Source organism: Rhagoletis pomonella, unplaced genomic scaffold, assembly GCF_013731165.1.
Source record: "Rhagoletis pomonella isolate Grant_MI unplaced genomic scaffold, Rhpom_1.0 Rhpom_scaffold_00007, whole genome shotgun sequence".
In the NCBI taxonomy this organism is placed as follows: Eukaryota; Metazoa; Arthropoda; class Insecta; order Diptera; family Tephritidae; genus Rhagoletis; species Rhagoletis pomonella.
The window spans coordinates 34126446-34129078 of NW_023458561.1; positions in this window are offsets into that span (position 1 = coordinate 34126446).

Genomic DNA, 2633 nt, shown 5'->3' on the forward strand with positions numbered 1-2633 from the left:
AGTTGGGCATGAGGTTTATACTAGTTGTGTAGTTTGACTACAGGGAAATTATAACAGAATATTGCTTCAACTTTTGCTGATAAGTACGTTAATGATCGGTTTTGTGTGCAAAAATTAAAAATTTTGAGTTAATTTGCTTTCGAAAATCGTGTGCGATATTTTATTCATTTTCATTTACCACATACATACATACATACATCGATGTATATAGATGTACAGAGGCCCGGATTATTGCAGAGAAAATTAGTTGTATGAAAATTCTTAATGTCCAAAAATGTTTTATCAAAATTTTTTGATAGAATCATAAATAACGTTATTATCCGTACACCATGCCTGACATTTTTCAGTTTTTCTGGCTTTGAAAAAAACGTTATAAAAACTGCCCATCTGCAGTTTTACATATCGTCGTTTAAAGTACAAAACCGCGTATCGTCATTCAAAACAGCATAACTGACATTGGCTGCCAAAAATTGGATTTGCTCACACAAACTCTTGGTTTAATCCTTATTCATTCGTACTGAAATATATTAGCCAGAACTGCGAATGCTTTATAAAAAAGAAAACCATTTTGAAATATGAATGTTTTTACTCTCTGGAAAATAATTTATGCCACCTCACATACGCGGTTTTGCATTATCTTGATACGCGGTTTTGCATTTTGTTGGCGCGCGGTTTTGTACTTTAAACGACGATATGTTTCAGGTCGTAGACACCCCTTTAGGTAGGTCGAAATTTTTTATTAAATTTGGTTCCTCTGAATTTTCTCTTTTGCTTTCGCATTTAATGAGTTAAAAAAACTCGCCGTACAAATATTATACCTGGATAGGTATTCTATCGGAATCTGCAATAAAATTTAAATCCTTGCAAAAACCCTATGTTTAACACCTTACTAAATATATCCAACATAAGTTTTCGAAAACAAATTACATTTTTTTGAACCACGTCTTTATAGATAATTAAACAAAGATTACGATGGTATAATTATAAATCCCTAATTTACTGGTCGGCCCCTGTGGTGTAGTGGTAAGCAGTGCGCGTGGGTTCAAGCCCTGGTCAAAGCAATATCGCAAAAAATATAGAAAAAGGTTTTTACTTAACAGCGGTCGTCCCTCGGCAGGCAATGGCAAACCTACCTCCGAGTGTATTTCTGCCATGAAAAACAGCTTCTCATAAAAATACAATCGCCGTTCGGAGTCGGCGTAAAACTGTAGGTCCCTCCGCTTTGTGTGACAACATCAAGGCGCACGCCACAAATCGGAGGAGAAGCTCGGCCAAACACTAACATATGTGTAAGCGCCAATCTATTATTATTATTATTATTAATTTACTGGTCTTCACTATGCAAATCAACTTCAAAAAGTTTAACTGTTAATATCTAAGTTAGTTTTAGGACCAGCTTATATATAGAAACGCCTGTTAAGCCTGTTTAGCTTTTAAACGACGTAAAGAGGAAGTCTCTATGATGGGCAGAACTCGAGATATAACGATTTGAAGAAGTACATGATTTGTCAGAATCACGAAACCGAAAAAAAAATCCTCGAACTCGTTTTAGCTTATTTCATGTATAGAACTCATAAAAAATTTTGAAGCCAATCGAAAGTGTGACACCAAATTTGGTGTCCGATAATGAAAAACAATGTCTCATATATACAACGATATGACTCCGGCATGACTTAACTGTGTGTTGTCGAAAGGCGAGTCAACACGTACAAAAATGGCTGCCGAGTCAGACGCACCGTGTATGCCGCCTATTACTCGAGAGAAGTTTTGTTAAAAGTCCACAGATACATATCGATGGCTGAGTGGAAGATCGAGCTATCTCGGCAGCCAGTTCGAAAACGCCCTATCTCAAAAAACTTTTCAAAAACGCCCTACTTCAGAATTTGACTGAAAAACGCTCTATCTCCAAATTTTATTGAAAAACACCCTATTTCATAATTCCGTTCCTAAACGCCCTATCTCAAACGAAAATACATTGAAAATAAGCTGAGATAGGGCGTTTTTGAATCGGCAACTGGGATAGGGCGTTTTAGAAACGAATTCTGAAATAGGGCGTTTTTCAATTAAATTCTGAAGTAGGGCGTTCTTGAAAAGTTTTCTGAGATAGAGCGTTGTTGAAAATTTTTCTCAGATAGGGCGTTTTCGAGCTGGCTGCCGAGATAGGTCGATCTTCCACTTAGCCATCGATATGTACTTACATGTATTTTTTTGCAAGCTTTTATTAAAAATGTTCATCACGCGTAAGTTTCTAATCGATTTTAAACTAGCTCCTTACAAGTGCAAGAATTACGCTCATTAAATTACAGCATGTGCACATCGGGCTCATAACTTAACTTGTATAGACCAAGCAAAGCATCAGCCTTTGAAGAGAGTCGTCAGCACCACCAAATTTCTATTGCAGCCTGGTTGGCTTACCGAGGCTCCAATCAAGAATATTGAATACAAGATTGCGCCCAAAGAGAGGATTTTTGAGCGTATTATTTGCGATACGTTATTTTGGTGCAATTGCGAGAGAGAAATGTCAAAACGCGAAGGAAAAAATGTATGAATACAAAAATGTTTAGCACACCTTGAATATTAGTCTGATTGTCTATATTCTGCTTTACTCATAAAAAGGTAAATAAACTAATAAG